Source organism: Sciurus carolinensis, chromosome 15, assembly GCF_902686445.1.
Source record: "Sciurus carolinensis chromosome 15, mSciCar1.2, whole genome shotgun sequence".
NCBI lineage: Eukaryota > Metazoa > Chordata > Mammalia > Rodentia > Sciuridae > Sciurus > Sciurus carolinensis.
In genome coordinates, this window is record NC_062227.1 from 39,921,201 (window position 1) to 39,944,741 (window position 23,541).

Consider the following 23,541-nt stretch of genomic DNA (forward strand, 5'->3'; position numbering starts at 1 on the left):
TGAGTATCATTATCATTTATCTTTAAACAAATTAATTTAACTTCTTTAGGTTTCTTCTTCTTTTTTCTTTGCCATTAAGAATGGAATCCTTTATATCAGTTTCAAAGATAACAATACAAATCCAACTACCAATTACAGAATACTTTATAGAAGATAATGAAAAAAACATGTGTTAAATCTTACTCATTAAAATTTTGACTGATGGGATTCATTTTATAGTCCATTCTAAAATATGGAAAATATGTGAGGTGACTTTTAGAAATTATTTATGCTCCCCCAAAATATGAAGTACTAATATCAATATAAATTATTTGGAATTTATGCATCTTTATTTGTGGGCACATTATTTACTCCATGTGATTCCTTGGGAAAAGTCCCAGAATTGAACTGAGTTATACTATATAAATTTAAATAAAAGATGAAAAACTTTATAAATTTCTCCTAATTTACACGCTGTGTACACTTTGTAACTTTTCATTTAATACCTCAAAGAAGTGCCAACTCAATGTCTATATGTATTCATATATATTTAGTGATTGAAATATTTTTGCTAAACACTAAACAAATGATTGGACTTCATTTTCCATTAATTTTTCAGTATATCATATTTGAATGTGATTGTACAGAACAAAAATTAGATAATTAATCAATATTTTAATTGTGCAAACTTTTGTTAAAATGTCATATTTGCATTATAACAGCCAAATTCAAATTTAGACATTGAAATCATTTTTTTATGGCTAGCAGTAATTCTTAAGTGAAGATAAATCAATTTCACTTAAAAAACCTTGACATTCTATTTTTCACAGGATAACAAGCTACTACTGATGAAAATAAAATCTATTAAGCATTATAATCATTAGTTGACCAAAGCATTTTGATTGCTGAAATAGTGTGGATGAATGCCCAGAAGAGTAGATGAATAGCATTGTTGAAAGAGTTAATGTGACTTTAAAATATGCTTAACTTTCTCATATATTAAAGTAACTTATGCTACTTGAACTAGTATAATCATTCAAAGGAGAAAAATATTAGCTATATTTGAAAATAATAGGCACAAATATTCTTACAGCAGGATACTAATGAGGACTTGCTGATTGATTCTATCAGTAGAAATGTCCTCCATGGTTCCGTATTGAGAATTATCTCTAAGCTGGCAGTGGAGAAAGAACTATTAATACTATATAGGCCCTGTCCTTCACAAACTTTCAGCCCAATATATCATGAAACTTCTTAACCCATCAATATTAAATTGCAATTGAAGATCTATTGCAAGATTTTCATAAGTATGTCTTTTTCAAAGCCTTTATATATATTCTTTTAAATTTTTAGCTACTATATTATTAACCTCTAAGTACTGAGAAAGCAACACAATTTTTCAATAAAAATAAGTGTGACTTCTAGTCATACTTCACATCTCAACTTAAATATTCCATCTCCAGGGGATTTTCCAAAAATCATTAAAGTAGATAAAACATATATTTCAATCTCTTTTATAGAGTTTTATTTTTTAAAATATGTAATATCCTTACCAATTATATATTTATTTTTTTTGAATTTATTAATTTTTATTTTTATTAAGTCCTAGACTATGACTTTATGTACTAGACCATATGACATTGAAATGAAAGTACTGTATCTATTTATTTTTTTTCCTTGGTACTGGGGATTGAACCAGGGTGGCTTAACCGTGAGTCACATTCCCAGTCTTTTTAAATTTTTTATTTTGGGAGAGGGTCCCTCAAAGTTGCTTAGGGCCTCACTAAGTTGCTGAGGCTGGCTTTGAACTTGCTATCCTCCTGCCTCAGTCACTGGAATCACTGGGATTTGTTTACAGTTCAATCCCAAGACCCTAGAACAGAACATGGCCCTTAGCATTAGATAACAAAGTCCTCCCAATTCCCCCCAAATCTAGAAAGCAAAATATGTTTTAATTTAAATGTATGTGCAATGAGATATTTTTATGATTTGTTTACCTAGTATTGTGATTCTGTGCCAAAACCTATAAAATTTGAGGGTGAGAATGCGATGTAATAGAATAGAATAAATAGAATAAACTCAAGAAAGAGAAAAATAATGATAACCCATATTGTTTGATTGCCTAAGACTTTAATTGGATAATTTATTTTATTTTCATTATTTTCATATGAAGGTATAAAGTCCAAAAATACAAATATGCTTTTTAAGAGTCATCTAGTAATGTTTTATGCTAGAGGTGCTACGGTGCTACATCTACTACTGCTTTTTATGTTAATCTATTTCTCTGACTTTAGTTAAAATAGTCTTTCCAAACTGCAGTAAAGATTCATTAGAGCAGTTAACTATCACAACATAAAAATGTAAATATTCCTAATTGAATCACTTAAAGTTTTATAAAATAATATCTTGATGTAAATTCACAATATAAGTGAAAATTTTATATTAATTTTTAGAAGTAGGATTTTTTTTAAAAAAAGAAGTATGCCTTTACAGTTTGTTTTCTAAACAACCCTTGTGTCAATGCTTCTCCTACCTTTGCATGCTGGAATCATCACGACATACAAGAAATTAAGCTCAGTTCGAGTCATAATGTTGGGTGGGTTTTAACCAGGTCTTTAAAGGTTTATTTCTATGCAATATTGACAGATAGTTTATTTGTAAATCAGACTCATAGGAACCACGGATCTTAGTCAATGCTTAACCAATTCTAAATTTTACTAATAATTTAAAAGATAAAATCCTTGTGTCAGGAGAAACATTGTCTTCTTAGAAAAGTCTAAGAGTAACACAATTCTCAAAAATGCCCCTTTTCTCCCAGATTCATATATTGGAATTGGGTTTAAGAGATGCAACTCCCACTGAACAATATACTTTGAGGCACTGCAGACGTGGAAGAGTTGTTTAGGTTGTGGAATATTTCTATTATATAATCCATTAATTACATAGCTAAATTTGACTAGTCTTGACTTTCCAGCCAGTTATGCCCCATAAATTCATAAATCCCAAATTTATTTTCAAATAAATCTTCTAATTATATGCGGTATAATCTGCTAAAAACATTTTATAAATAGGCACTCTGATAAGTTTCCACTAGTAAATATTTTCTTCTTGTCTAGGAGGTCCGGTAGAGAAAAATGGGGTGGGAGTTCACTACATTGGTATGTTTATAAGGAGGATTTAGTTGAAGTTCTTCATTTATTTTGGTAGTTCAGTTCCAGATACAGACTAAATGATTTTAGAACTGCAGCTGACTCTTCTTCCCATTGACCAGAAAATTAGTCTGTTGCCAGATCTGAGTACTTCCCCCATCCCCAAATTCCTTAAATGGTGAACATATAAAGTTTAGCTGGGGATTACCTACTTTTCCTAAAGGCTCCATAAAATTCCATTTTCATGTTCTCAAAAATGTCTAATTGCTCATTTCAACCTTGTTGAATGTTAAAAAAGAGATTAAAATATTCTACCTAATAATGAAGCAGTATGTTGACTTCTGCTCTTGTATTCAAAATTCTGTTCTGCCTATACAATGCTAAATAATCAGATTTTATTAAACTATGTAATAGTTATTTTAATCATATATGTATACATGTATTAGTCATGGGTTAGTAACATTATATCTAGTGTGCTAGTATAACTTTAGGAAATCTTTGAGAAAAAAATACATAAATATCTAATGTATACTAGTGTATCTTCAGGTAATCTTTGAGGAAAATATATAAATATCAAGTACATAAAGGAATCAGAATCTCCAAAACTTTTTGGAGTCTGAAATTCCAAAGCATTTCAGACATACGGATACAACTTTAGTTCTTTTCAACTCAATAAACACCATTCAACGTCTTACACGTAAAAACTTAAATGCCTACTATAACATCTCTACTTATGCTAAGGTTACCAGAAATAGATACACAGATTAGCATAGTTGCTGCTCTTTCCTTTACTTTGTAAGTTTCTCTTTCACATAATCTCTTACTTTTTACTTTTCAGTGCATATATGGGTTCAACAAGAGGAGTTGATACCTCACCATCTTGATTTCATAACAAATAGCTCATTCTTTCTTTTTCCAAATATTTGTACTGGTTACTTTTAGTTACACATAACTTTAGGACTCATTTTGACATAATTTTAAAACCATGGAAAATAATTTGCTTTAGTTCAGTCCCCATTACTTTTCCTCTCCCTTCCCTTTTCCCTCCCTGTTTCCTTTCCTCTACTCTAGAAAAAAAAAAAAAAATACTTTCCCATCTTCTCCTCTGTGTATTATTTGCACTGTACCAGTAACTCACATAAAAAGCAGCCCCAGGGTTTCAGATTTCAGAGATGATGATTTCCTCCCTGTGAGGCTTGTGTGATAAAATGTGTCAATCTAAGCAGCATGAAACTTTTGGGTGTATGTTTTCAAGCCTGCCCTTGAAAGAAGGCTTGGGTCACAAGATTTAAAGACGAGACAGTTTTAGGATAGAATAGTGTTACAGAGCTTTATTTTACTTTGTTTTGTTTTATTGTTTGTTTGTTTTTAGTCTCACCATGATTGATGGCTGGGTATTTGAACTAAATGTTTACTAGAAGAATTTGGCTTAGCAGGAATAATTTCTACAGAGGACTCTTACTTATTTGAAAAGTGAAATATAGTCATATAGACAAAAAGATAGAATATGATAGTTTTAGTGGATTCAGTCTTATTATTTAACCCAGAATAATTTTATAGGTTTCCCTATGTGAGAATAGAATTGCTGGAATCAAAGATAACTAGTAGTCTTTTTATAGAGAATGACATTATCAGAATTAAGATATACCAGTATATCTCCACTCACCTAAATAATAAGATCAAAAAAGGAAAAAAAGAAATGGAGAACAGAGAAATCAGAGATCTCACTAATATTAAAAAAAAGCCTAATAAATTTTATTTTACTTTTCTTTTTTTAAGGATTTTTTAAAAATTGCTATTCAATGCTTGTGACATATATTTGAAACTACTACTCACTTCTCAACTTGGATATAAAATATTTAATCACACATTAACACCATAATTATAGAAAAGTTGCTATATCTAACCTATACGAAAATGGTGAATGGAATTTACACTTCAAGTTACAACAGGTAAATCATTGGGTTAATTTTATTATTTTGACTGGACAGCCATTGACAAATAATCTCAAGCTGTATTGAAAATTCATGTTGCCACTTAATTCAATTATTTATATACTGTAAATGGATAGTGAATATTGTTTATGCTAAAGACACATTTATATACATTATCTTGGTCTTTTTTGGTAGTTTTAAAAGATGTAAAAAATTTTAAACACTTTTTACAGTGACTGGTGAGACCTTAGTCATCAGCTCGTACAACTGGGCTGGATTTTGTGACTTTTAGACATGAAATGGGTATACCTTTGTGGTGTAACTGAAACTGTGTGATTCTGAGTTTTGTTCATAAAAAGTGAAATGTGCTCTAATAACCCTTCTTGAAGTCTTCATTCTGCTTGTAAGCACCCCCTCTGCTCTGAGACCAGTACATTGTGAGCAAACCCCAGAGAGTCCAAAAAGATAGGCTAGAAGAAAGACTGAGAAAGAGAGAGAGAAAGAGAGAGAGAGAGAGAGAGGGAGAGAGAGAACTTGCAGGCATCCCTTTCAGTTCCATATCAAGTGACCAATTTATTATAAAAACACTCAGAGTCATAATATCCTAGGCAGATTCTCTAAATTCCTGACCCACAAAAGCTATTAGAAATGTAAAGTGACAATTTTTAAGTTATTTAGTCAATCTCTATTTGCTTTAGAAAATCAGATCCCCCCAATGTATTTGTGAAGAAGACATTATTATAGAAGAAAACTGGGCTAAAATATGTTAATTTGTTGCAAATATTGCTCATTGAATCTATTGGATTAGTAATTATTAAGTATCTACAATATGCCAAGCATTATTAATATTTTGAAATAGAGCAGTAAGTAAAGAGATTCATTTTTTAGATCATGAAACATGCCATCTAGCAGAGTAATTTTTCCAAAGCAACAGAGAAACAATAAAAGTACAGGATAAAACCCCTCTTTAAGGTATTTATGGTACTACACTGCAAGATGACATCGATTTAATGGTGACTTTAAGAGCACTTAATGTATTAAAAGTATTACAAATAATATCAAAATTTATATAATGAACCTCAAATTATAGTTACTATACTTTCACTTATAGTTACTATACTTTCACTATACTGGTTTATATCCTCCATTTTTTCTGTATTGCACATAGTTTAAAAAATTTAATACAGAGAAATGAGTTTGGACAACAGATATTTCAACTGTATTTCCACACCCAGACCCCTCTTCTCCACAAAGACCAGGTGGTGCCTATCATACATTACCAAATGCTTATGCAAAAGTCTAAGTACAATAAATTCTTCATATGCTATTTAGTCTTAACAGAAAACAAAACTATTCATGCAGCACATGTGCTATACTTGGCTGCACAGGTATCAGCAAATGAAGAGGCAATGATTATTAATTAAGTACAAAAGAGATGGCAACAGTTCAAATGGAACACTGACGATCCTTTTAATATATTTGCCAACCTACTTGCCTTAATCTAGAAAAGATTATGTACTTGTCTTGGGCTTAAATCACAAAGAGCATATTCAAACCATCCTAAACACAATAATGACATGCACAGCACTTTAGTTGCAGAACTTTCTTCCTCTCATTCAGAAAATTGTTACCAATTGCCACTTTTGCTTTTTGCATCTCTCCAACTCATTAAACTTTGTGAAGCTCCAACTGACAGTTAAAATAGATTTCAGTAGCATTAACTCCAATTTCAGTATATTAAATGCTGAGGATCAGAGAGTGAAATACTCAGATTAGGTATATTTACCAGACTTTCTTAGAAGATGCAATGTGGGAGCTTAAAAATGAGAGACTAAAATATGTGCTTACTTTTATATCTTTTAGTGCCAAATAGTGGATCATGATTCTAAAGTGAAATTGCTTGTATTGCTACCTAAATGAAAAAAAAAAAAAACTTTCTTGATTATTTCTGTTTTCAAATATAACTTGGGTAATTGAACAACATCTACCAGATGAGTTAGATTGGCTCTTTCCTCTCAGGTCATAGCCCAATACAGGATACACACAGACCTATGAATATCTCTAATAGGAAAGGAGAGGAGATGGGGAGAGGGAAGGAGACAAAGAGAAACTAGGTAGGGTCTGATTAGAACAAGATGTATTCCATGTTTGTATAATCATGTCAACATGGGTTCTACTGTCATGTATAACTAAAAAGAAACAATTAAAAAAGAAAAGTAATAATAATAAATAAATACTATAATGGAATAACTCCAATAGCTGAAAATGATTAGGTGTGTGGCAAGGAAATATCTACTAAGACAGTGAATGCCTGTGCATCCACAATGTCAAGTGCTCCATGGGTTATAGGTCAGAGGGCAACTCATGGCATACGGTTTTGGAAAAGTATACAAGATAAAAGAAATTTATTGCCAATTGATTGGTGAAGCTCTTTCACATTTGGGGACTGGCTGACTGACTTTCTGTTCTTGGCTAAGTAAGTATAGTAGGTATTATGATGTCCTGATTATAGTCTAAAATTCCTCTGGAGACTCCAGTTTCAGTTTCTTTACTGACAATCACATAGTCAGCCCAGCCTGACTACATGGTCAAAAGGACATAAACCCCTAAATCTCTTTGATGGACATGGAGATATGCTACTCAGATCTCCCATGTAGGGAGAACCTGCTGGGAGAAGTGTAGCAACTTGGCACATTGTTAAATGCTGCTACTTCAGGATGGACTAGAGTTCACACTGTGCACTCATGCGTGATAGGCTGCTCCCAAACAACATAGCTACGAGCTGGGCATTTCCTTACTTGTGTGGGGCTCTGTCAATTAACAGTCTTTTTCGTTGGTTTTCCACTGCCTTGCCTGAGATTTTCTGAGAGTTGTATTATAGTCAAAGAATCTTTCTAGACAGACTCAATTGTTTTAATGTTGCTACTAAAGGGATCAGTCTTACTGTATGGTCTGGAAGTTGTCTCCATCCCTCTCTTTCTCCAACTGCTTCCAAACCTTTGTCATGCACAAGATTTCTCCCAATAACTATTATGTTTCAGGAGTGGTGACTGAATTATGGGTCCTGAATTGTTCTGTGACAGAGGCGATACCCCTCTGGAGAACTCTCCATGAGAAGGTGCCAAGGGAGAGAGCCCCGTTGCTACGGTGACACTGTATTCAAAGGAAAATTCTGTGCCAGTCTCAGAATTTTATCGGTTCTTAACCTTGGGTTCAAACACCAGTTACCAGGAGGTAGAGAATTTGAGTGCAAGCTAAGAGTCGTAATCCGGCTGCTTTTACCCTCAACTTCGGTTCTGTTTGTCTGAAAGAAACTTTCTCACAAGAAATTCTTTTGATGTTAAAACTCATATAATAAGTGTGCCAAGCTAGCTCATAGTCACTGTTTTCCCATCAGGTTTACCAGTGGTCTACCAAGTCCTAGATTTTTCTCTATTTGTGTGTCTGTCTGTTCTTAATCCCACTCTCTTCCTGGTCTGGTTAGCCCTAAATAGACAGTCATGCAGGTCATATGACAATTGTCCCTTATTTTTTTGGAAGACCTGAATACACACACACACACACACACACACACACACACACACACAAAAAAAAAATCTCTTAATTTTTCTCCAGAGATAATTGTATAAGAAATAAAAGGGAGACATTTATACTTGGCACCTTTTTATTTTCAAGAACAGAAACAAAAACTTTCAAAATACCAGAGATCAATCATTTGTACTTCAATACAATTTTACATAGCAGACTTTTGTGATGCATGTTCATCATAAATCTAATCAAATGTTGACCAGCTTTGAAATAATGTCAACCCCTTAGTATGTATTAGATTTTGGATTAGGCTCTAGAAATATTATAGTAAATAAAGATGATCAAAATATATCTTCAAATAGCATGATCTTACAGAAAATATAAATAACAGAAAATTTTAATCCTAGAAAATGTGCTAAATTAGAAAAAGTATACAATTGTATGCTATGACTGCACCCCTCCATAATTTATATTGAAATTATAACCTCCAGCACCAGAGAATAAAACTATTTGAAGATAAATTTTTAAAGAGGTAATTAACTTAAAATGAAGTCATTAGGAAGGGCCCTCATCCAATACAACTAGTTCTCATATAAGAAGAGGAAATTTAATAGACACGGATGGGCACAGCAGTGTCAGGCAGAAGATAGCCATTAACAAGTCAGGAGAGTGCTCAGAAGAAACCAACCTTGATGGTACTTTGTCTTAGACTTCCAGTTTCTAAAACTGTGAGTTAATGTTTTTGTTGTTCAAGTCAGCCAATACATGGCACTTGGTTATGGCAACTCCTGCAAACCAGTAAGAAAAGTACCTAACTTATGTGTGCATGTCTTTGGATGGTCTTTTCCTGAAGAGATGACAAATTCTGGGTGGAAGGAAGCATAATGCATGAAAGCTAGTTAACACACAGTGAGTTCATTCAAACTAGGAGGGATTGATTAGTTCATAGTTCTCACAAATCAGTTATTTCACCTGAATATTCCTGCATTAACAGAAGCTTTAGGGAACAACTCATTTATAAACCATAATAAGGAACTAAGTTTCCAAAGTAAGAACCTAGAAGATAAACAAACAAACAAACAAAAAAAATAGAACCTAAAAGATAAGAGTAAATATAATTACTCTTCTTATATTTAAAAATAAAATATGAAATATGTAAAAATTTCAAAATTTTAATTCACAAGAACAATAGAAGAACAAATTAATTCCTCTAAAACACACACACACACACACACACACACACACACTCACACACAATTAGGCAAGATTAAGACAAAGAAGAAAAAGGTTAAGAAGAGATGTAGTCTAGATAAAACATAAGTTAAAACCAGTAAAATATCACTACTATCAAAATTTTAGGCTAAAATGCTTGAAATTTTATACAGCACAACATTTGTCTGTAAGCACTAATTACCCAAATTGTCTCAAAAAAGTAGAATATCTGAATTGTTATTAAGAAATGAATTTAATCATTAAAAATCTTGCCACAATAAGACCACCAGCTCAAGAGTTTTATTATTTAGATTCACAAACACTCCAGGTATAGACATAATTTTATGTAAATAGAAAATTTCTTTTTTTTAAGTGCATTTTTTTAAAGAAACAAATTTAAAATATATAGAGTCAGATTCAAGTCAGACTCAGTTCCCAGGTATGAAGAAAACAAACAAAATGACAAAGTTCAGGGTTGTCAGTTAATCCATGAGCAGGATGAACTTACTGCCAGGAGGGTTTCTACTAGATGGCACAGGTGCAGGAGCCATGGGGCTAAGCAGAGACACAGCAGGGACGGGCTTTTCTCCACTCTGCCTCAGGCTGCCTTGCAGGTTTGTGTCCCCATTTTTATGAACACAACTTTCTCCCTTCAGATAAGATGTCTCCAAATCAGAAGAGTTCCTTCTCTGTGGTCCAGATGACTCTAAATCTTCCTTGCCACCACTAGATTTCACACCTGCTTGACTTGGCTCATGAAGGGGGATTTTCTTCAGATATCCCAAAGATGCTAGAGGCCATTTTATTCTTTCTCATGGATTGTTCTGTTGGTTCATCAAAACCTAAAGAGCTGCAAAACCCAGGAGCTATTCCTGTTGTTGGGGTCAACACCCTTGAAGATGATGGTTTTGGTCATGGCACCAAGGAGCAAGGTAGGCTGGTGCAGAACAGATTGCTAAAAGCAATGGATGCAAGAGGCCCAGAGGAGCTCCAGACCCACAACTGGTCACCACTGCAGGACCCTCCGCCCAGAAAGTTTCTTATAAAATTAGATTTCTACTCACAAACTAAAGTTAGATTTCTACTCATAATTATATTCACTTGTAGGAATTTACATAAGAGAAATTAAAATATATAGTCATATAAAATATTTTACTCATATCAATCAATATTACAAATTGGATGGATTTAAAAAAAAAAAAAAAGAATACTCTGGGTTCTGACTGACTGACTTCATCTTTACTCCTCTTTATGACCTTGCCACCTTCCAAGAAATTGAGCTACATATTTATGCCAACCAATTCACTTCTTCAATTTTCTATTTTCTGAATGTTTGTTGACTTGATTTGGGATTCTATGACTTTTGTAAAATAAAATAGACATTGATAAATTAGGCATCTGATCTCTCATTAAATATTTTTACTTTTCATTGAAGGTTTTCTTGAACTTTTATATATGGCCAATCACCTAAATCAAAAGTTAATGATGTCTGTCTCATTTCACCATCTTTTATACCCCTGCCCCCTCCACCCTCTCATTTCCCTCTAAGTAATCTAAAGTTCCTCCTCATTACCCTATGTACATGTATGATTACACAAATGGTCTGAATCTATATTGTGCACAATCATATAAACAAACACTTGTACTCGATATGTGTACAATGAATCAAAATGCATTCCAAAAAAATAAAAAATAATTTGAAAAATTTAAAAATATTTTTTAAAAAGTGAATTATTTTGGAAAATATAACAGTGAAAATTGTCAACTTAGATTTTAAATTTGATTTGTCTTTGAACTAGGTAGTTGTCCATACTGTCTTAGAAGTGGCTAATGTATATGGCAAAGTTCTGTGTGAAGTGACACAGTCTACCATGTAAAAACTCATTATATAAAAATGGTGGTTCAAATACAATCAAGAAGTATTTACATATGGTTGAGGGTGTCATCCAGTGGTAATTTGCCTAGCACACATGACATCCTGGGTTTGACCCCCAGAACCACACACACATGCACACACACACACACACACACACACACAAACACACACACAAAATTATACTCATAATTATTACCTACTTTGAGGTATAATATGGATATAAATGAGTGAAAAGGTAAATAATAAAGAGATAATACTAAATAAAAAATGCAAGGATATTTTTATAAGTCATACCTAATTAGATGTTGAATATATATATAGATATATATAATATAATATGTAAGTGAATATGCTTGTGAGTATTATAAAAGTAAAGGGTTTTTGTTCAAAGAGAGAATAATCACTATAAATTGAAATGTTCTATGCAGTTTTTATAATGGAAGGGTAAGTCCAAGTTTTTTTCTTGTTTCTGTATTGATTAGGGTTAGAGTAAAGAACAAAAGATACATTTAGCTGGGTTTAAAGAGCATCCAACAAAGGTAGGACTTTCAGTGTCATTGGCTGAGTTAGGGGAACCTACAAGCAATGTGAAGAATCACAGACTACAACATTGGGGAGCTCTCGCCATCACTGAGAGTGAAGAGGCACAGGAAAGAAACTCTTACTGGATCTCTCAGAGAGCAGTAACCTTGATGAAAGTTCACCCTTAAATAAAGAAGGAGCGATTGTCAAACCACTAGACCAGAGGAAAGGAGGAAGAGGGAAGCATATCTCCCAGCCTACCCACTCCACCCACTGCCTTCTCTAGCAGTATTTCTCATTGCCTAAACACGCCTGGAGGTCAGAGGGCAAAGAAGAAGAAGCACTGCATTTTGGTGAGCCCTGCAGTGCAAGGTCACAGTCAAGAAAAGAGGAGAATGGGAAAAATGGGAGCAAATCATCAACCTAATTTCCATGGTCAAAGAGGACCAACAATTTATTCTCAGTCTAGCACGAGGGAGATGAGGAGAGTAGAGGATTAGTAAATCCACAGGACTCACAGGAAGGAAAAACAGCTAAGGTAAAGATTTTGGAGACTACAGAAAAGAGTAGTAGAGTGGGATTGCAGAGGGCGCTAAGGTTGTCATCAGAAACTCCCCCATCACCAGGGGTTAGGCACGTGAGCTTGCATTGATACACTGAGGTTCAAGTCTAGCTCCGTCCAAGTCGTTGCTGTTATTTCTTTTGCTTTTTATACTCAATCATGTCTCTTTGCTCTTGTTTCAGATTTGTTTTTACTCTTCAACTTCTGCTATACTCATCTTTTCACCTCCCATCCAGGTTTTAAAATTCTCTTTCTTCTTCAAGTCTACTTTAAGTGCTGCTCTTAGGTAAAACCTATTTTAATTCTTTTGGTCTCCAACCCACAATAATTTTCCTGAGCTTCAGTTGCACTTATAGGATGAACCACACAATTTAGTACTGATTGATTTCTAAATTTTCTTAAGTGTTCATGTTACTTCACTTCTGGATTGAAAGTAAAGACATAATTTTCCTCTTAAATTTTGATATGCCCTTTATTCCACAGCATAAAGCAGAATTCAAGCAGCATGATATAGTTAAATATATATTCTTACAAATCACATACATTTAAATTAATCTTGTTCTTAATTTCATCTAGCCAAAGGTGCAATCTGATGCTAAACTAGATTTTGCAGTTGTATCAGAGTTTGGGAAGAGAACATACTTCAACTCAACCCAAGGAGGGCTAAGAAAAGATGGAGCTAGAAACTTCAGGAAGGATTGACATCGACAAGGTATACAGTAGTAAGAGAAGAAGCCATTCTACTGAGAAGCACTAAGATTTGGAAGCTGAAGGAATAAGAAGCTCCTATTTCCTCCAGACAGGTACCAGGAGTTTGTTCTATAGGACACAGAACAAATGGGACAAAGGGAGTAGAACAATGCAGAAAAACCAATCCATGAAAACTGACAACTAATTAATTTTGTGAAATTAAATACACCTTATATTTTGCTCTTTCTCTGTCCTGAAAGACATTCAAATAGGGGAAGTGATTATATTTCTTCCTAAAAAATCAGATAAAAGTAAAATCTACTTTTAAAGTGTCTAATACTCTATAATATTGTCTTTACAAAGGAAACACTATGGCTTCCATAGATGGAATATCTCAAGTAACAAGTTAAATCTAGAAAGGCTCAGAGAAGAGGTAATGTTCATTTTGTGTTTTAGTTCTGCTTGAAAGTGATGTTAAACCATAAGTGGCTGACCATTTGCATATCTGCTAGATAAAGTTCAACCCAAGTACAGCTAAAACTTATAGCACCCTTTCTAATCATGGTTATTCAAAATAGGAAGAAAGATATAAAAGCAGCAGATCATAAACTAGCCAATGACTTGTTCCCTAATCTCTAGTAGAAAATAATGAGTTTAAAAAAAGAAATCTAAAGGGTTACAAATGTAGGCATCTAGAATGAAAATTACATATCCTAATCTACTTCAATTTATTTCCAATCCTGTTTGTCTCATTCAATTATTTTTGTTTGATTCTTTCAGTTTTGTGTTGTTCCAACTTTCTAAGATTCCCACATTTCTGTGTTCCAGTGATAAGTTCGTTATTTGACTTGTCGAGGTGATAGCTCTTGTAAGGCAAAGAATTAAACTAAATCAATTTTCTAGAGGACTCATGTTGCATATAAAGCAAGAGAAAGGGTTGCTTAATTAGGCATGGTGAATTACAAAGTGCATAGTCTTCCCCCATCTCAAGAAGACATGTCCAAAAAAAAAAAAAAAATGCCAAACAAAACTATTCAAACATTATCTTATCTATAACTATGTTTCCAGTTGCTCTCAACTCTTCCAGTCAGTGGTTTTTCTACATTTGCACTTTCAATGAATCCCATCAGAACATGTAACCATCAGTCAGCATGGGGCAAGAACACTATGGAAGATACCAGATGGTGAGAAATACCTGCAAAACATTTGCAAAACATTGAAATGGTCAAATGGAAATTATTCTCTGCAATTGACTTAGCTAAGTTTTTTGATTAGTTATTTTACGAGGAGATAATTAAAGTTCTTTTAATTAGGAACATCATTTCTGGTACAGTTCTAGTTTAGAAACATGAATCCAGTTCTTATAAACTAAGCATTTCTCCTTTATAATGTACTGAGTAAAATGACCATTCAAATATTGTTTTACATCAGCATTTCCCCAAATGCATTTAGCAGAACTTATTTAGAGGGATGTAATTAGTGTTGACTAAAAACAGCAGCCTTTAAAAGAAATTTTGGTAATTGCTGGGTCCTCTAAATTGCTGAAGTGCATTATAGATTCCTAAAAGGGGTAAAATCCAAAATGCTTTGGTCAAGAGGTTATTTTTCCCCTAAGATTTTCTAGGTATTAGTATTCTGGGCATAGAACCTTTTAAAAAGTCTATTCAAAAAGCTATACATTTCAAATTTTTCCTAAATATTGTAATCAATTTGTTGTGGAAAGAATGGGCAAAATAGAGAAAATGACATTTATTACAAAAATGTGACTCTAAAATAATTCATTCTGTCTAGTTTTATGAGTGATATTTTCAATTTAAAATTATTTCTCTTTCCACTGTATATTACAATTCACTATAAAATGGAATTAATCAATTATCAATGTCCTTAATTGCTCCTATATTTAAATTTGAGAGTAGACACACATATTTTATATACTATATATATACACATATTATGTTATTTACATATTATATTTATGTAAACAAATACATATTTAAACTATTTTTTCTTCTTTTCATTACTGTAAATATCATTTTGCTTATACAATGCAATCAATGTGGATAAAATTTCAGTTTCCTAAAATTTAGTTTCTTAACAACCACTCAATGAAAGACTTGATATCCATTGAGATTTACATCAATAGCCTAAGGTTTCAAAAATAAAGAACTGATAGTGTGTGATAAATGTTATTAAAACATCTTTTATAATGTAACGATTAATCTATAAGACAAGCAAATCTATTGTTATAAAGAGATACAATCTTTCCTGAAGTTGATTTATTTCTGATTCAGTGCTGCTTCATACTTGATAAAGCCAAATCTAAACATTTTAGAAAAAACATTTTTATATCTTTTATAACTGTTATAATTGCTAATTCTTGCTGTATTTTAAGAACATAAAATTTGAAGACCTAATTCTGAGGGCATGTACTTGGAATTTACTTAGCTTTGTATCGAAGAATTAGATAAAAATTGTATTGGAAATAGTTTGTTGGTTAGAATATTCAACAAAAAATTACTATAGTAGAGAGGAATAAATCATATATTTTCACCCAGTACTTCCAAAAGTAAAGGGAATTAAAAAGCATTTTAACCAAAGAGACAAAATATGACTGTGAATTCCTAAGTGTCAGAAAAATGGGAAGAGGGAAGATGGGAAAATAATCCCCAGGAACTGGTGGTGTAGAGCACTAGACTAGCATGAGCAAATGCCTGGGTTCCATATCAAGTAAGTGAGCATACAAATATGCCATCTGAAATATAGATCTGTCTTCCTATCAAAATTTGCAAAAATTTAGTGGTTAACTGATGAATCACAAGGATGTTTTCTATCTGGGTAGAATAGTACTTTAGTTCAATGAGACTAGTAAAATTTTTCTCTTGGTGTATTGTCAGAAACTTTTAGGAATCGTAGAAATGATTCATCATAAAATTTATGATTCTAAGAAACCACTATTTCCTCTTTTACTATTGCTTTGACTGAACAATTGGGAATTGAGTCCTTGATTGTCCTTGATTACTACCTTCGTCTACTTATCCCCAAAATATTGCCCTTAAACATGTAGAACCACATGACTGCTTTAGAGAAATAAAAACAATGGTAGAAAAATGTAGTAAAATGGCTACTCCCCCCTAATAACTATTCTTTCCTTTCTTTTTATGTCTCTTCTAGGTTTAACATCACTCAGAATAAAGATTATATTTCTAGACTCTTTGCAACTACATATGGCCTTGTGACTAAACCCAAACAATGAGAGATATAAGCAAAAATACATTATGGGTCTGTGTAGGGTAACTTCTATGAGAGACAGTTTGTGTGAACCCAGTATTCCTCTTCTCCATCATGTTCTTCGTTTTTTTCTTTAAAATGCAAATACTGCCATCTTGGATCATAATGATAAGGCTACATCACGGAGATGGATGAGCCTTGGCTGCCAGTAGAAGTGTTTATAGGGGAAGGTAGCCAAACCTCAGATTATGCAAGCTGGATTGCAAGTTACCCTTGTCAAATCATGGAAAACCTTTTAGTTCACTATTACCTGTTGTTCCATGGAAACCAGACATTATACTGACTCAGAGAAAGTGGGAAGAAATGTTCAGAAAATGTTACTGCTTTCAACAAATTGCTTAGAGAGAGATGAACTTGTTAGAGCCACCTGCTTTCCAAAGGTAGAAAGGGAATTTGGTATGTTATAAAAAGCACTTTTGACCATGGTCAGGGCCTACATCTGTAGAATCCATCTGATGCCTTGAAAGTTTGAAATAGTCAACTCTATACCCCAAATCAAACCCTAGGAGTTAATAAGAGAACTACTGATATCCTGTCCCACAAAGACCATAAGCCTAATGACAGAGTTGGATCAAGGATGTTGTCTTTGTATCTATCTTAGTCCATTTTCTTCTACTATATCAGAAGACAATTTATAAATAATTTATGTATAAATTTATAAATAATAAGAGTCTATTTGTCTTATGGTTCTGAAGTCTGGGAAATCTAACAGCATGGCTCTGTCATCTAGGAAGATGTCATCCTATGCCAGAGAGGCAGAAGAGCAGGAGAAAGTCTAGAGATCAAGAATTCTTGCAATAACTAATCTATTTCATTAATATTTTCTTGAAGGAAAAGGCTTTATATGCGTACCATCTCTTAAAGCCCTGCTTTGTAGCACTCTTACAATGCCCATTAAATTTCAATAGCTATTTTGAAGTGGACATTCAAACCACAGCATCATCTTATAACATTGTTTGAAATAGTGTCAAGGTAACCAGCACTAACTGAGAGCATTAAGAATATCCAACGTTCTTTACATAAAAGACCAGAGAACTAAAGCTTAAAAACTAGGTCTAATCAAGATCTTCTGCTAATGAAACATGAATACGAAGTTGACTAGAAAAAAATAAATAGGCTTACAGAGTTATTGAATCAATTGCATTGCTACAGAAAGCATGAGACCAACAGGACTGCAATTTGCTAATTTTTAGTAAACTGTTTACCTCAGAGAAATCTCAGGATTCATAAATCTGTGTCAACACAAGGTGATCTCTTAAACTGGGTCTGTATAGTCCCAAGTTGGGGATGTTGCTCAGTGATAGAGCACTTACCTAGGATGGACAAGAACGTGAATCAATTTCCAGGACCACAATAAAAATGAAAACAAAAAACTGTGCAGTCCCCAAGAAGGATATATTTTCTTATAACCATCACAGTCACCTCTATGGGCAATAAAGAATAATGAAACACTCTCAGAGCATATAGAAGATGCTCAGGGAACAACGAAAAAGGGAATTCTTCACACAGGATACAATCAGGGACTGACAGATTTGCTAATAAAGGAATATTCATTTGAGCCAGAGTTGGAAGTATTCATTATCTCTAACTGATGGATGATATTATTACTATGGCCTTATATTTACTATGTTTTTAATGTGGTTTTCTGTTTCTGTTGCACCATTGTGTATGTGCACTTGATGGAGAAGACTATGCAAGATAGTGAGGGATGATAGACTTTGAACTGGCTACAGAAGCTAAAATAGAATTTGGGATTTATTTATTTATTTATTTATTTATTTATTTATTTATTCATTTATTTATTGCACTAGGGATTGAACTCTGGGGCTTTTAAGCACTGAGCCACACCCCCAATCCTCTTTAATTTTTGTTGACACAGGGTCTCACTAAGTTGCTTAAGGCCTTGCTAAGTTGCTGAGGCTGGTCTTGAACTTGGGATCCTCCTGCTTCAGCTTCTAGAGTATTCGGATTATAGGTGCATGCCACTGTACTGGCTAGGATTTCCACTCCTGAAGAGCATGTGTCCCTGTATTTTTTGTAATAAACTTACAGCAGTGTGCACTTGTCAGTTTCCCTTTTCAGTAGGTGAGGTTTTATGATTAAGTTTCGATGAATAGGTTGTAAGCAGATAGAATTTCTCCCCCCAAAAGTCAGTTTTGACTCACTGTCAGGCATCTATCATCCGCCATTTGCCTGCCTCTCGCCTGTCCATCGCCTGCCTTACTCCTATCCATCACCCAAAGCTCGAGGTTCACCTCCCGATCGTCTGGCAACAGTCAGCAAACTGATTGCCAAACACCAGTGGAGTACCAGCTGTCTGCTGCTGCCAGGAAGTTCACTGTTACAGTACCTGCAGGTTTGATTACACGTGGCTGCCGCCATTTTGAGACAACAGCCAGGCCCCATAGGACCCCTGGCCAGACTGACTGAGCCCCGTCCCCAGGATCCCTCAGCCTGACCGATCACTCCCTGCCTCTGGGGCCCTTACATCGACTAACTGCTCCCTGCCACCAGGACCCCCAGACCAACTGACTCTGTCCTATCACAGGGACCCCAGACCGACTGATTGCACCCGGCCTCCAGGATCCCACAACCACACCAAACACACCGGACCTCCAGGACCCCTGAGTGACCAACCGCATCCCGCCTCCAGGACCTCCAGCTGACCACGTCCACCCCTGAACTTCAGCTCCCCATTTGCCAACACATTTCGAAGCCAGAGCGACCATCTTGGATAATCCTGGAAGCGATAGCTCCAAACTTTGGGTCAGGCAAATCCCATCCTGAGACGCCTGCTGGAGGCTTGAATGAAGCTCATTGTCAGGTACCTCTCATGCATGAGGCTACTGAACACTGGGAAGTTTCATTAATATATGACTGTTAAACAGTAGATTTTCTTTTTTCTCCTTTTTTAAAAAAATTAAGTTTTTATTTCTTTACTTTTCTTGCTTTCTTTTCCTTTTGTTTACCTGTTCCCTCAGAGTCTCTTTCTCCATGTTTGCATGCTAACATCCAATTTCTTTTGATTACACTCTCACCCTTTCTATTTTCTAGAACTTCTGTATATTCTTTTCTTATCCCATTAACGGCCACATTCTACATCCCTCTGCATCCTCTTTGTCCTCCATTAGAAACTGCAGAACTTATTGCAAACCTGTTTGTTTTACTGAAGATAATATTTGAACTCATTTTGTTTATTATGACAATTTTGTTATTGTCCCCCAAGGGGCTATTTGGTCTAGGATTGCATAGTGTCTGATTTGGGCACTGCTAATATTGATCTCCCCTTAAAGAAAGGGTTTTGGAAACCTATAGGGCCACTATAAGCCTAAGGGGGAAATCTGCAATACCCCAGATCTGCACTGCTAGAGGGGAAGATACATGAACAACATGAACAAACAAGGGAAGAATATGATCCAAATAAATCTAGATTCTATATTAATAGAATCCAATGACAGTATGTTAGAAGAAATGTCAGAAAAGGACTTCAGATTACACATGATTAAGATGATTCGTGAAGCAAAGAATGAGAGAAGAGAGCAAATGCAGGTAATGAATGATAATACCAATAAACTGAAAGAGCACCTGTAGGAAGCAAAAGATCATTTCAACAAAGAGATCAAGATTCTCAAAAAAAAAAAAAAAAAAAAAAGGAAATCCTTGAAATGAAAGAGACAATAAACCAAATAAAAAACTCAATGGAAAGCATCACCAACAAACTAGACTACTTGGAAGACAGAACCTCAGACAATGAAGACAAAATATTTAATCTTGAAAATAAAGTTGCCCAAACAGAGAAGATGGTAAGAAATCATGAACAGAATCTCCAAGAACTATGGGACATCATGAAAAGACCAAATTTAAGAATTATTGGGATTGAGGAAGGCACAGAGATACAAACCAAAGGAATGAACAACCTAATCAATGAAATAATATCAGAAAATTTCCCAAACCTGAAGAATGAAATGGAAAATCAAATACAAGAGGTTTACAGAACACCAAATGCACAGAATCACAACAGATCCACACCAAGGCACATTATAATGAAAATGCCTAACATTCAAAATAAAGATAGAATTTTGAAGGCCGCAAGAGAAAAGCATCAGATTACATACAGGGGGAGACCAATACGGATAGCAGCTGACTTCTCAACCCAGACTCTAAAAGTTAGAAGGGCCTGGACCAACATATTTCAAGTTCTGAAAGAACATGGTTGCCAACCAAGAATCCTGTACCCAGCAAAACTAACCTTCAGATTTGAAGATGAAATAAAATTCTTCCATGATAAACAAAATTTAAAACAATTTACAAATAGAAAGTCTGCACTACAGAATGTTCTCAACAAAATATTCCATGAGGAGGAAATGAAAAACAACAATGGAAGTCAGCAAAGGGAGGAACTACCTTAGAGAAAAACCACTCAAAGGAGAAACCAAGCCAACTTAAAAAACAAAAATAAGCCCAAATGACTGGGAATACAAATCATTTCTCAATAATAATCCTGAACGTTAATGGCCTAAACTCATCAATCAAAAGACATAGACTGGCAGAATGGATTAAAAAGAAAGACCCAACAATATGCTGCCTGCAAGAGACTCATCTCATAGAAAAAGACATCCACAGACTAACGGTGAAAGGATGGGAAAAAACCTACCATGCACATGGACTCAGTAAAAAAGCGGGGGTTTCCTTTCTTATATCAGATAAAGTGAACTTCAAGCCAAAGTTAGTCAGAAGGGATAAAGAAAGACATTTCATACTGCTTAAGGGAACCATAAATCAGGAAGACATAATGATAGTAAATATTTATGCCCCAAACAATGGTGCATCCCTGTACATCAAACAAATTCTTCTCAATTTCAAGAATCAAATAGACCACAGCACAATAATTCTGGGCGACTTTAATGCACTGCTGTCACCACTAGATAGATCTTCCAAACAAAATCCAACCAAAGATCCCATAGAACTCAATAACATAATCAATAATCTAGACTTAATAAACATATATAGAATATTCCATCCATCAACGAGCGGATTCACTTTCTTCTCAGCAGCACATGGAACCTTCTCGAAAATAGACCATATGTTATGCCACAAAGCAGCCCTTAGGAAATGCAAAAAAATAGAGATACTGCCTTGTGTTCTATCAGATCATAATGGACTGAGAGTAGAAATCAATGACAAAATAAAAAAGGGAAATTACTCCAACACTTGGAGACTAAATAATATGCTATTGAATGAAACATGGATAACAAAAAACATCAGGGAGAGGATTAAAAAATTCTTAGAGGTCAATGAGAATGATGATACAACATATCAAAATCTCTGGGACACTATGAAAGCGGTACTAAGAGGAAAATTCATTGTATGGAGCACATTCCAGAAAAGAATGAAAAGTCAACCACTAAATGACCTAACATTATAGCTCAAAGCCCTAAAAAAAGAACAGAATAACAGCAAAAGTAGTAGAAGACAGGAAATAATTAAAATCAGAGCTGAAATCAATGAAATTGAAACAGAATAAACTATTCAAAATTGACAAAACAAAAAGTTGGTTCTTTGAAAAAGTAAACAATAAAATAAAACCCTTAGCCACAATAACAAAGAGAAGGAGAGAGAAGACTCAAATTACTAAAATACATGATGCAAAAGGAAATATCACAACAGACACCACTGAGATACAGAACATAATGAGAAGCTACTTTGAAAATCTATATTCCAACAAAATAGAAACTACCAAAGACATTGACAAATTTCTACAGACATATGCTCCTCCCAAACTGAACCAGGAGGACATACACAATTTAAACAGATCAATATCAAGCAATGAAATAGAAGAAGCCATTAAAAATCTACCATCCAAGAAAAGCCCAGGACCAGATGGATTCTCAGCCAAGTTCTACAAGACCTTCAAAGAAGAACTCATTCCAATACTTCTCAAAGTATTCCAGGAAATAGAAAAGGAAGGTACCCTACCAAACTCATTCTATGAAGCTAATATCACCCTCATACCCAAACCAGGAAAAGACACATCAAGGAAAGAAAATTTTAGACCAATATCCTTGATGAATATAGATGCAAAGATCCTTAACAAAACATTGGCAAACCGTATCAAAAAACATATTGAGAAAATTGTGCACCACGATCAAGTGGGGTTCATTCCTGGAATGCAAGGATGGTTCAACATTCATAAATCAATAAACGTAATCCATCATGTCAATAGAGTTAAGGAAAAGAATCATGGTTATTTCAATTGATGTAGAAAAAGCATTTGACAAAATACAACACCCCTTCATGCTCAAAAGACTAGAAAAAATAGGGATAGTAGGAACATACCTGAACATTGGAAAGGCTATTTATATTAAGCCCATGGCCAACATCATTCTTAATGGAGAAAAACTGTAACCATTCCCTTTAAAAACGAGAACAAGACAGGGATGTCCTCTTTCACCACTTCTATTCAACATTGTCCTCGAAACTCTAGCCACAGCAATTAGAGAGACTAAAGAAATTAAAGGAATACGAATAGGAAAAGAGGAACTTAAGCTGTCACTATTTGTGGATGACATGATTCTATATTTAGAGGATCCAAAAAACTCCTCCAGAAAACTTCTAGACCTCATCAATGAATTCAGCAAAATAGCAGGCTATAAAATCAACACGCATAAATCTAAAGCATTTTTATATGCAAGTGAGGAAACAGCTGAAAGGGAAATGAGGAAAACAATTCCATTTGCAGTAGCCTCAAAAAAAAAAAAATAAAATACTTGGGAATCAATCTAACCAAAGAGGTAAAAGACC

The 23,541-nt window shown here is 34.2% G+C and overlaps 1 pseudogene; it reads right to left on the reverse strand.

Moving 5' to 3' along the window:
• Positions 1–10,284: 10,284 nt before the first annotated feature.
• LOC124965367 (jupiter microtubule associated homolog 1-like) lies at positions 10,285–10,718 on the reverse strand (annotated as a pseudogene).
• Between the last annotated feature and the right edge of the window lie 12,823 nt (positions 10,719–23,541).